General features: G+C 33.1%; 1 long non-coding RNA gene across 5 annotated transcripts; it reads left to right on the top strand.

The window, feature by feature from the left end:
• The first annotated feature begins 1,614 nt into the window (after positions 1 to 1,614).
• Positions 1,615 to 7,742, top strand: LOC110011517 (uncharacterized). 5 transcript variants are annotated; one of them, XR_016066157.1, is made up of 6 exons: positions 1,615 to 1,773; positions 1,866 to 2,092; positions 3,501 to 3,635; positions 3,930 to 4,014; positions 4,654 to 4,727; positions 7,531 to 7,742. It is a non-coding gene; the product is annotated as an uncharacterized LOC110011517 (long non-coding RNA). The 5 variants fall into 5 exon arrangements; XR_016066156.1 differs by having other exon boundaries at positions 4,654 to 4,866; XR_016066153.1 differs by having other exon boundaries at positions 4,654 to 7,742.
• The last annotated feature ends 5,491 nt before the right edge of the window (positions 7,743 to 13,233 follow it).

Genomic DNA, 13,233 nt, shown 5'->3' with positions numbered 1-13,233 from the left:
TTCCATGATTCTCTATAAATGTGCTGGAAATTTAAGAGATTTTTAAAAATATAAAGCCTATTGTTAATTAGATTAATGATACATTATCGTAATCAAAGTGTATGTATATAGACTGCATTTTGCATTTTTCCATTTCTGCTATTGTGGAGTGGATACTAAATTTACTATATGGTCTCGGTGCAATATGAAGTTTTAAGTTTTGGTGTAATTATTCATATATTAGTACTCGAATAAAATTTTAGTTATCTATATTTTTCCTAAACAATTTTAGTTGCATATAGAAATGAACAAATATATTAATGATTAGAATTTAGAAGTATATGGATCATTAATATGGTCGTATATGTTCATATATAATTAATATGAATTTTTGTTACGTACATAATTTTCAGTACGGACATGCAATTTTTAATGCGTACGGATATGTAATTTTTGCTGTGTATGGATGGTCATAATTAATTGAGAAAAAATATGATTTTAGTCCTGTGATTTAGGGATTGATATTTTTTGTCTTGTACGAATTGATTTTCTCAATTTAGTCCTATAACTTCAAAATTGCAGCAATTTTATTTTTTGAGCTAATTTGATCAAAAATTGCTCGTGACTTGCACATAACCTAATTAAGTTGCAATTTTATTCTTATCAATCAATTTCGTACAGGATCAAAATTGCCAACACCCTAAGTTACAGGACAAAAAATACAAACCTCTCATAAGTTATAAGATTAAAAATGCAACCACCGTAAATTACAGAACTAAAATTATATATTTTTTCTAGTTAATTCAATATGAATATGAGCTATTTACGATATTCGCATAAAACAACTATATGGAAAAATTATATTTTTTATCATATGTTTTATATCATGAATGATGTATCATATGATGTAGTGTGGTTATGACAAGATCATACATGATAATAACTTTATGTTGAAACATATAACTTGTTACATGAAAGCAAATGATTGGCTACTCTATTATGAACTATAATAAGATGAAAAACAAAAGAAGTCCGACATAGAAGAATTTTCATACTGTTAAGTCTACGAAATAGTGTCAGTTTGATTTCAGTATATCTTTTATAATATGTGTCAACTTAACTAACATACCCATGAAGCTGCATAAATTAATATATTTTTTGTATCTACTTAAATAAAAAATATGTGTCGTTATACTCAACTAACATATCTTCTATATGAAGCTAACTAATAGACACATAGTTAAGAGACACGAGCTGTTATATCGACCAACATATATTCTTTATCTACTTAATTAGGATACACATAGTTAAGAGACACGTACAATTATATTAACTAATATAGACACGTAGTTGTATTAACTAACATATCGTTCTGTATCGACTTAACTAAGAGATACGTGCAGTATATTAACTAATGTACTTTGTCTATCTACTTAATTAAGAGATGCATGTAGGTATATTAACTAATGCACCTCACTAATATATTAAAAAAAAAAAGAAAGAAAAGAAGAGAGAGAGAGAGAGAGAGAGAGAGAGAGTTTTAATGAATTGGTTTCTTCTTTTTCTTGTTTATTTCGTTTTAGTAAATTATTTTACCGTTATGGCAAACGGCATTTTATTATTTTTTGCAAATTATTCTGACGATAAATATAAGCCAGAATCTGAGAATCACTCTCACAACACGGCAGAAGAACTGTCTCGCCTCTTTCTTCTCTTCTTTCCTTTTCTTCTAATTTCATGCTTCCACTTCCGGGACTAACAACATCTCTCCCAATTTCTGAACGAATGGATTGAGTAAAAGTTTCGCAATTCCTCTTTTTCCATTTGTAGTTTCTTGCTTTCTTGTATCAACAGAAATTTTACTAATGGTTCTAATATCCTTTCAGGATCCAAGATTCATACGGCTGATAACAGATGATGAAGTTCCCCCCAATGAAGGACCAAATCTGAGGGGATAGAAAAAAAATCAAGATTCCACCGGTGAAATCCTCAAGCATGTGGGTGGGTTGACTTGAGTTTCTCAAGAAATGAATCGTCAATTGCTTGGGCAACCCTTGTGGTTTTGGACATTTCTACTCTTGAAGTCGTGCATCAAGATTCCTCCATTATTAAGGTTCGAATTCCTCATGTTCATGAACTCCCTTTTTTCTTGTTTTCAGTTTTTTTATTCTGATTCTTGATATGGTACAATTGATTGCTCTTCTTGTGAATTCTTGTGTTCCATGCTTCTTGGTGAAATAACCAGTTTTTTTTTCCTTCCCTTTATTTTATTTAATTTTCTTTTTCATTTTTTCTTCTGCAATTGCTAAAAATCATTGGTATAATTTTGAAATTTATGAATGCTTGCTCTATTTACAAGAATAATGTGTTGTGGCCATTGTGGTTGATCCTCCATTTCCCACAATTAGAGGTTTTATTTCCATACGCTTGCCCTGTTTTTCCTTGTCACATGTGATGAAATTTTCAAGTAAAACTACATGTTTTGGGATCGTTTTATGTGAGATTTAATTTCTGGTGTCATTCTTTTGCGATATCAAGCTTTCTGTAACTTCAGCAGATTCTTACTTTGAATTGGAGAGTCACATTGCGAAATCTTTAACTCTCTTGTTTGGCTTGCTTTTGATTCGTCTTGACAAATTTGGAGTTTCTAGAAACTCTATTTTCTATCAGTTTTGTGGGTGTAGTCTCTTTGTGAATTTATTGTATTATAGGTATGGAATGATTTTATGGTTTGAAAATATCGGTTATCACGCCTCCGGATGGTCATGGTTACTATGTTTTTCCTGAATATACTTGGTTACTGCAGCTCCCTTTGTATGGATTTCATTGTTATGCCACTATTTGTCCTTACTGAAATCATTGGAAAGTCTGTAGGCTTTGTATTGGTTTGTCATCTTGGGCTGTTGGTTGATCTTCCTACCATTGGGATAGGAAAGACAGTGAGTCTTGGCAACAATATAAATGCATGCATATTATGCTTCAAAAACGTTACTTACTAGTTCCGCATTTTACCTGTGTGAATGTGATGCCAATTATTTTGTTTCCGTGTGTGAGGTCGTGTTGATGGTTTTACGCAATCTAGAATAGGACAAGTGTCCGAAGCTAATGGAAAGCCGTGTAGTGATATCTTCACCTTGATTGGCGACTCTGGGTCTTAGGAGTAGTTAGTAATGCCTTTGCTTTTCCTACTATTTGATCCTTGTGTTTTTGTGCTTCTCAGAAACTTTTGATATCAATTTTTGTTTCTTCTGCGAAGATATTTTGCTTGTGCAATAAAACTGATAACTCTCTTGCTCAAATCTTCAATTAATCAACAAATTCCCCCCAAAATCTTAATTCAGATTCTCTCTACCTTTCTTGAAAAAAGTTTCGGGCTTTTCATGGGATTTTGTAGTATGAAAAGGAAACCCCTGTAGTAAGTATGATAACACAGGAAGAAAAATCTTGATTGGGGTGAATAAGGTTGGAATTTAGGTATAAGATTAGTCTCATCAAAGTTGATTTAATTGGCATATTTGCAGGAGGCTACAGGAAAAAGAAAAGCGGCGCTAAGGATTGAAAAGATGAGGCCGGGAAGGTCTACGAGTGCAGGTTTTGTTCCCTCAAGTTCTGCAAGTCTCAAGCCCTTGGGGGACACATGAACCGCCGCCGTCAAGGCAACCTCTTTTCATTGCCCTCATTTCAATGTTCTACGTTTTTCTACACATTATAAAATCAAGACAATTTCCATCACTGCATCTTTCTTATTAACCCTCAATAAATAAAAGTAGAGTTGTAAAATACTCCCCTTCGGTTTTTCGCCAATGAGTTTTCCATGTACAGTGGAGCATTGTCTTGTCAATCCCTGTTCTCATTCATGTAAGGAAAATGTTTCTGGGCTACTGTATTTTCTTTTTTTTTTCCTTTGGATTCTTGCTGAAATTTTTTATTTCTTCATTATATTTTCTCAGAGAGGGAGACAGAAACCTTGAACAAGGCTCGTCAACTGGTCTTCACTAACGATTTGGCTCCTGCTCACCTAGGTTATGTTTCAAGGTATATGTATGAACTCTCCCCATCCCTTTTCTTCCTTTTCTTAATTCATTTTTAAATTTTAGATGTTCAAACTTTGAGATACTAAGAAAACAAAGAAAAGGGCTCAAGGTTCTATATGTGTTCTATTACTGATCGAAATTCCTTCTACAAATTTTCATGCGTCTTCAGTGCAATGTTATTCTTTGTCTTTTTAATTTTTTTTGTTGTTTCTTTTCCCCATTTGGCTGTTATGATTTGAAGTGTTGAGACTATTTTTCATGGGCTCTTGAAAGGATTTTGAGAAAATGATGATGTTTGTACAATATTCTAGCAGCTGTAAGTTCTTTCGTGAAAATTTCTGTTGACGTATGTTTGACATGAGCATATCCCGTGTTTCCCTTGTTTACACTGTATATCTCCACTCTTTAAATACGAAATAATAATTTTATTTGTTAAAAGTAAACATTTGAGATTTATGCATGCATTGAAATTTTAAAAATCTTCACTATATTGAACACAAGAATATCGTGAGATGTTTTTTGATTTTATTCTTCTATCCTCTTGCTTAGCCATATGCTTATCTAGTCTTTCTTTTGTTTTTTTGGGTTTGGGTCTTTCCCTTCTTGTAATGGAACTTATCACATTTGCATGTTTTCACAGTGGATTCCATTTGGTGGTTGATAGTGGAAACCAAACTTGAGACTCCAAGCCATCAGACTATTAGCCTTGAATTGGTAAGTCTGTGTGAGAGGTTAGTGATGTTTTCGGAAATTTTCTGCAATTTAGCTGCTAGTGATCCTTCCTTCGCTAGCACTTTGGTTTGAAAAAATTTTGGCTTTGATCGGCAACTGGGAGTCTACTACTTTAGGAGCAGTAAGTTACTACTTTGTCTTAACTACTATTATCTTTGTTACCAGTCAATTTCTGTTGCATATTATGCCTTTGAATTGGAGAATGCCACATGTATTTATGTTGTTATCTTCTATGTCTTGGTTTATTCGTAGTTCTGCCTTATTAGCATGTTTATTGTTAGCAATTATTTTATTGAATAGAGATGTCATATTATTTATTAGCAATTATTTTATTTGCAAGCTTATTGTTAGCAGTATTATCATTGTCTATGTTTTGCTAGTGCCATTAAAATTGTGAATTGTCTAGCATGTTTCAAGTCCCAAAGAGCATCAGATAGATATGACGAGTCATCATTAGAAAATTCCAAAAGTATGTATTCTGCAATTAAAAATGGTGGCCTAACACATGTAGCATGCATATATTTGATTCTACAAGTGAAGCATATTAATAGTATTATAGGTTATGTGTACTCGTTTATTAAAGGTTGAAGGCTTTGGATTTGGTTTTGCAAATTCTGTGTTACCGAAAAACTTTATATTGCTAAAAATTGTGTGGGAATCAAAAGGGTTGAGTAGGATTTTAACACTCAATTGGGACGCATTTTGGCAGCTAAAAGTATGCTTTTTGATGATATTTTAGAACCTAATGTTAACTTGTGTATCTTCATATTCCTCTCGTCAAATTTCTAACCGAAAAGAAACCAATGTCCTTATTAGTTCTTCCTTGCCGACTTTTCTCCCATATTTTGAAATCAAGGAGGCTGAAACCATTAAATTTATACTTTGTAAACTTCAAATTCAAATTTTGTGCGCTGATTTCTTTGAAAAACTCACGTGACCATCATTTTGACTCGTAAAGAATAGGATTGGGAATGTTTGAGGTTGTTGAAATGTGAATGGTGCAAGTATAGAGTTGAGACCTAAATTGGAGAGCGAATCTCCCCTTTTTTTGTAAATTTATTCTTGATTAATTCGTCGTGTTGGGTTTTCTTCATGAGCTTATTTTGAAACTTTTTGTTGTTATACATTTAAAATTATTGTATGAATTTACAGAAATCATGTTGGTTCATGTTTAACATCTTATGTTTGCAGGTGTATCATAGAAAAATATCGAAAATCTATATTATCCAACTATGAGTTATTTTATTTTGTGGACTTTGAAAAATAAAATACTATGCTAAAGCGTAGAGCGGGTTGTCTAGATGCCAATTAAAATTTTTTAAGAAGATTTCGTGAATTTTGTAAATATACGTAATCTCAAACATTTGATAAATATTTTTTAATGAACAAATTAATACTAGATATGGGATTTTTTTTTAGTTTTATTGAATAATCATCCATAGTATATTTCTAAAAAAATTATTTTCTTTTTTATTCTTTTACTAAGATTTGTTTTCTCTTTGTCAAGTGCTTTGTGTTATCAACTCATGTTTTCAAAATCAATATCAAAATGCACTAATTTCTTTAAGATAAATTTACAAACTTTGAATATTTTGTGCAATTTTAATAAGTATATAGATGTATTTCATTTACTTGTTTGTGGATAAATACCTAAAAAAGTCACATGTTTTTATTTTCAAAGAAAGTCATTAATTGATCTTTATTGTCATTTAAAGCAGTTTTTTTATTCTTGGAAACACTTTGAAGTTTGAAGTGCATTCGACTTATTACTTTTGAACAAATGAAATTTTTTTTCTTTAGAATTCCAAAAAAGTGTATAATTAACTTTGTTGTTGTGATAAATAATTGTATTGATAATACTTAAAGAACTACATGCATTACCTATATTGCTACTCGCCGAGATGTGGTAACAGATTTTTTAAAATGATAGGTGTACAAGTAATATAAAAATAAATAATGAGATTGGCATCTAGACAACCGCTTTATCTTGTAGTGTATTGATATTTTATTTCTGAAGTTCAAAAATAAACTAATTTGTGGTTGCGTAGTAGTGATTTTCAATAAATTTTACTATGATACACCTGCAAAGTTTGGACGTTGACATGGACAAATATGGTGTTTCTGTACAATTTGTACAAAAGTTTTAAATGTATGACAATACAAAGGTTTTGAAAAAGCAAATTGGATAAAACCTAACATAATGAATAATTTGGGAATAAATTAACAAAAACAGTGGAGGATTATCTCCCTTTTAGGCGTCAACTCCGAACTACCTTGCATTCTTCACATTTAAACTGACCTCAAAGTTCATAATCCTATTACTTCCAAGTTAGAATGTTGAGAATGTGAAGGTTTCATAGAAATCACGTACATTTTGGATTTGAAGTATACAAAGAAAAAATACAATGGTTTCACCCTTTCTTGAATTTTAAAATATGGAAAAAAAAATCGGTGGAGAATAACTAGATAGGGACAAAGGTTGCGTCTTTGGTTAGAAAAATGGTAGAGAGGAAGAGATAGATGCATTAGGTTATCATGTTGTTCTAGATAGTGTCAAAAAGCACATTCTATTTAGCGGTCAATGTGAAACAATTGAGTGTTTGAATCTCCTACTTCAATTCTAGAATTTCCCCGCACAGTTTTTAACGAGATGAAGTTATTTTGGCAAGCACATAATTGAGAAACCAAATAGCCATCAATCATAATAGATGGGTATAGATAGATACATTATGCATTTTGCTCTTTACATACTTTAAATGATACTGATATTGTTGATTATGTGCAGGGTAATGCTAGTGAAGCTGATCCCGACAAGTGTTAGCCGAATGATACAGTCGTCAACTTGCTTCACAATAACACACTAGCTTTCATGACGCACACAAGAGCCTTGCCGGACATCGACATCTATTACTTTAGAACAAATCTGACCTATTGTAAATATAGAATACTTTGTTTGTAGTAATTTTGGTCTTCAGTGGAAAAAGCCTTTGTGATCAAGTTCCTTTTATTTTATATTCCTTCAATTTTTAATGTGACGCAACACCACTTACAAAGTATTAGAAATATGTCTATATGACTAAAATAGGAGTAGTGGAAAGAGAGCATTATTTATCAAGCATATCAAATAACTCATTGCGTTGGATCCAAGTACGTAGTAATTGCAAGAAACAAGTAAGAGATAGTGTTGCACCATCAAAGTGTAGTTGATCTCGTTGTGGCTGAGTTCACCACATCAATGAGGGTTCATGTAATTATTATGGCATAGCTCAACTTATTAAGCAAGTACGGAACCAAATAAAGCAATCCCTAGAATTCATAGTTGAATAGAGAAATATTAGACAATTTGTAGTCCAAAGCAATTAATTTAAGCATTTCATTTACATGCATAAACACGGCAAACAACTAATAATAACCTTGAATACACTTAAAACATGGATCTTCCCATTGGACCTCTCATTCACCAGCCTCTGTCCTGTCTTTTTATGATCTCTGCAATAATCTATTTAACCCAATCATGTCCATATTTATGGGTTGCAGTCAAAAGAATATACTATAAGAAAAGCGTTTGCTCTGCAGACCCATGAATGTAAGAAGTTCCAAATGTGTATCCCATCACTCCACATATGAGGAAGAGATTGGTAGAACCTGTTGAATTCAGCTCAAGCTCCATCTCCTTCACATACTGCAACATCTTCTTCTGTTAACTCTGTTTTTGCTACTCTGGTTCTGCAGCGAAGAAGTCGTGTTTCTCCTTCGTTACATTTTTATTAGTTGTGCTTTACACTTTCATTAGTTGGCATTAGTGGCTTAGGTGGCAACTGATTTGGAATCAGAGTTGTTATTTTTGTTTTAGTTAGTTACACAGATTCTTCTTCACCGCCGTTGTATCTGTATTTAAACTGAAATTGTACCAGTTCTCGTTGAATGAATGAAAACACAACTTCAGTCCTCTACATTTCTTGCTCTGTAACCCAATACCCATTGGGCTTATGCCTAATTTTATCATGGTATCAGAGCAATCATCTTGATGGTCTCTGCATACGAAGTGCTTTGAACGATCAATTTCACTCATCTTAACCTTACATTTGACGAGAATGGCGAGCTCATCAACTGATACGCCTGTCTTTCCTTCCATAGCAATTTGAACTGGGTCATCACATGGTAATGGTTTTGCTCCATTCAATGGGAGCAATTGGCCATCCTGGAGTAGGTCTATAAGGATAGCTTTAGAAAGCAAGGATAAGTTGGCATTTATCGACGGCACAGGACTACAGCCTGCGATTAGGACTCCTCAACACAGATAGTGGAGGATTACAGACTATATGGTATGGACATGGATTTTGAACACCATCTCCATGGACTTGGTAAACGCATACCTGTATGCAAGTTCTTCTAGAAATCTCTGGTTGGAGTTTGAAGCTAGGTACGGTGAGTGTGACGGAACTCTGTTATACAAGGTGCAACGCAAAATTAGTTCTATCTGCAAGGTAATATGAGCGTAACTGGTTACTACACTAAATTGAAACAACTCTGGGATGAATTATTATGCCTCTTGCCACCAGCGATGTGTTCATGTAGCCTTTGCATTTGCGGATGCAACAAACCAAGGCGGAACAAAACGATGCGAACCAACTAATACAGTTTTTGATGGGTTTGAATGAATCCTACGATAACATTTGTAATCAGACTTTAGTTCTAGAACCTCTTCCCTTCGTCAACAAAGCATATTACATGGTGCTACGGGTTGAGAGACAAAGGATGGTGAACTCAGAATACTCTAATATAGGGGAAGGATCTGCCACGAAAGCATATGAGCAAAGGTATTCTGCCTCTAATACAGGACCTCGATAATTCATGCGACACAAGGGACCTATGGATAAACGTAGTCTCCTCTGCGAGCACTGCAATAAAATTTCTTGAATACAATGGTTTGTCATTTCTTGAATTTTAAATATGGGAAAAAATTGGTAGAGAGGGAATGGATAGGGACAAAGGTTTCTTTTACGTTAGAAAATGACAATGAGGAAGAGACAAATATACAACTTTGGTTCTGGATGATGTCAAAAATGCATTTTTTTAATCAATCAATGTGAAACAGTTTTAGTTGAGTGTTTAAATTCCTATTTCAACCTTTGGTTTCTCACATCGTCCTTAGTGGGACGATGTTATTTCGGTAAGCATAGAACTGAAAAACCAAATAGACCCTAGAGCCTCGAGTCTTAATAATTGAGTATGGATAGATCATAGATTATTATAAGTGTGGTATACATTACTGTTAATGTCTCTCGTCCTTTGTTTTCTTCAGGCTGACATTAAATTGCCTTTGAAAGCATGGCTTAAGTTAATATCGATCACCGACTGATGTAATGGAAGTGGCAGATCATACAACTCCAGTGACGTTGTTATCAAGAAAAGAGTTTCGCCTGATAAACCTGTCTTGAACTTGCTTCATAAGGAAGAACTTGTCTCAGATTGTCTTCCGAGTACGAGCCTCATGGGTTTTCGAGGTTTTTCTTTATGTAAATTAGAACACTTTGTTTATAGAACTTCGGCATTCTCTGTGTTATCTGAAAGATTGTACTGGGTTTTTTTTTTATCTAAGGCAATAAAGATTGTTAGTTTTTTTCTGGCCCAAAGATTGTACTTCTTTTAGAAATATGAAATTTATTTTGAACGGCAAGAATAGAAAATTCAATAGAATTGTGAAATATCTTAATTTTCATGAGGTAAGAGTATTAAAATAACAACAAAGAAAATACCTAAATTTCAAGGAATTGTATGCATAAGGTTTTAATTGTAAGATTTATATATGCTTCACAATATTGGTTTATAAAACATACGAGCTCGTTAAGTTTATTTGTTTAGGGCATCAAGAAGTCCGAGACTTCAAAAATACCTTTTTAACGCTTTTTACATAATAATCTTTATTAATTTTATCTAGCATGAGTTAAAAGTAAAGAAATTTGTAGTAAAATAATACGAGTTTCTTTTTTATATATATATTTTTCGACACTACCAAGAACTAGGGCTGCAACCGAACCGACCTCGGCGAGCCAAAAAAATTGGCTGGAGCTCGAGCTCAATTCACACGTACCGAGCTCGAGCCCGAGCCTAATTAATTTTTTTAAGAATATTTGAATTTAAAAAAAATATGAACTATTGTAGCATTTGAAATATATTATTAAAAAATCTAAATAAGAACTAGGAAGAAAATTTTCACAAAAAGATCAAAAAGAAGCAATACCATGAAAGAAAATTGGAAGCCATGAAAAATCATTTGGTATAATCATTTAACGAGAAGTAACCAAAGTTTCATACCACTACTTAGTTTTTGACTAACATAGACACATTCATATAAATTATATTAAATATTTATTTTAAAAAAAATTATCAAAACGTATTAAATTTAGGAGATATTGACTAATAGTTCTAATATATAGTGAATAATTGCATTTTGATGTAATAGATATTGAAATTGTAACAATAAAATTCATATGCATTATATTAAATATTTATTTACTACAAAATTAGTAAAACATACTAAATTATTAATTAAACTTGTTCTTAGATAATAAAAATCAAAATATCGTATTTTAATATAATATAAAACTAAAATATGATATATTAACTAATAACTCCAATATATGGTGAATTTAGAAATAAATGAATTTTGTTGTAGTAGATATTAAAATTATCACGATAAAATTTATATGCATTACATTAAATACTTATTTACATCGATACTCACCTCTTCGGGAGCATATTTTGACAATCTCACAAATTGAAACTCATACTCAGCAACAGATAAATTATTCTGCTTTAATTCAAGGAATTCAACTTTCTTACGGTTTCTGTAGACCGGTGGAGTATATTTGTCAGCAAATTCTTTCAAAAAGTCATTCCACTTCAAAGTGACAGGTCGGTTCTTGCTTCTTGGAACTGTTTCCCACCAGTCTAAGGCGTCTTTCTATAGTAAGGACACTGCGTATCTCAACTTTTGCTTAGAAGTACACTCAATTCTGTCCAACACACTTTCCGTGTTTCTCAACCATTCTTCTGCTTCTGCGGGATCAGTTGTACCTGCAAATACCTTCGCCCCTTGTCTCCTCACTATTTCATAATTTTTATCAATAACTACATCCTGTGGTTGGGGTTGTGGCGGTGGAGCCATCCTCTAGATCATTTCTAGAAATTGTTGCATAAAGGGGTTCATTTCTGGCTGTGGGGTATTTCTATTTTGGGATTCTAACCCTCGATGTTCTGATGCAGAATCATGACCCTTCACAGACTCTAATGACTCAGTTGGGCCAACAGCGTTTTCCCTTTACGCTTCATTCCAATATGAAATACGCACATGTAAGTAGATTTCTAATATTTACCTCTTGTATAATATCACATTCATCTATTATCCTTGGAAAATCTAATCATTGCTCTGATACCACCTAATGTAGCAACCCCTAATGCTACTAGGGCTATATCTTCTCTAAACGTCATATTTATAGTAACCCCTGTATCCATATATATAAATATGCACATAATCATCTAATCAATATGCATACGTAATCCCAACATCATAACATGCATAACCAACTTACAACATCATATATAAATATCAAACACCACAAGTAATCCCCACGCTTACGTTCTCTCTATACAAACAAAATACGATTGTACTCCAACTGACAAAGAGGAGAAAACTGCATATTGGCCCGACCTGCCTGAGTATAGCGTGTAGACCTAATTTTCGACAGGTAGACACCTCATAGTCTATTCATGAAAGAAAATGTCAGCAGAAGAATGAGTCTGCCATTCAGTAAGTAAATAACCAGTCCTATCTATATATATATATCAAACACAACCTCAAACAAGATAAGTAAGCTACATGCATGAAATACAATTAATTTAATTCCAACATAATCAGCTGCATCGCACCACAAAGCCAACTCACAATAAAACAACCAATTAAACTCTTTTTCTTTTAGTTTTCTTATCAGAAGGTGATATCGTATTTTTCCCATCAACCCAATCTCACCGTTATATAAATTCAAGTGAATCCCTTGACGCTCATCAATCTCATTTCACTTATACCCCCATGATTTCTAACCAGAAATCTAGGGCTGTTGTAGGTAGAGATTCCAAGCTCGATGAGTCCAAGACTAATATGCTCTTTGATAATCATCTGCATATCTTTCTTGTCTTCCATTTTCATCTAGATAGGTTTATATCGAACGTACTCGTACTTGCATTCTTCCTTGACCTTCAGAGTAGCTTCGATCTTGTTCCTATCCCACCATGCCAGACGGTTTTCATTGAAGTTCCTCTCGATGAGCGTCTTGATATTCTCAAGATAATGTCTGCTTTCCTCGCTGGTATCTAGCAATTTTATTTTCAGTAGTGCTTCCTTAAAGTTTCTAATTTCCTCTTCAGATTCCTTAAGAAGCTATTGCTATCTGTGAGTCCATATAGCCTGAAAGACAAAATAATCTTA

Source organism: Sesamum indicum, linkage group LG6 (assembly GCF_026168435.1).
Source record: "Sesamum indicum cultivar Baizhima isolate 11 linkage group LG6, ASM2616843v1, whole genome shotgun sequence".
NCBI lineage: Eukaryota > Viridiplantae > Streptophyta > Magnoliopsida > Lamiales > Pedaliaceae > Sesamum > Sesamum indicum.
Note: the sequence above shows the minus strand (reverse complement) of the source record. Positions and strands in the feature narration are given on the sequence as shown.